Here is a 394-nt window from a genome sequence, read left to right on the forward strand (position 1 = left end):
ATTTCCTTAGGAATTCCACTTTAATCCCCAGTTTTTATGCAGCTATTTTTTGTTTTCATCTTACATTATATAGGGTCTGGTGGGGTAAAGTGGTCATAAAATCGTAGGTTTTCAACTTAGGTGGACAAAAAATGCTATATTTTTTTTAAAACTTCAACTTTTTTAGTTGTCATTTTACATTGCATTATTAAAGAACACGGCACATTGAATTTTAGGAAAAAAATATTGATTTAAGTAGTTTTATAACACTTTCTTTTCTTCATGTATTTATGACCACTTTACCCCATGGGGTGGGGGGAAAGTGGTCATAGCATGGGGTAAAGTGGTCATAGTTAAAAATAGCTGCAAAACCGTTATAAATAACTCTAGTATTTGTATAGTTATGTTGTTTTTA

This window comes from Uloborus diversus, chromosome 3 (genome assembly GCF_026930045.1).
Source record: "Uloborus diversus isolate 005 chromosome 3, Udiv.v.3.1, whole genome shotgun sequence".
Taxonomy (NCBI): domain Eukaryota; kingdom Metazoa; phylum Arthropoda; class Arachnida; order Araneae; family Uloboridae; genus Uloborus; species Uloborus diversus.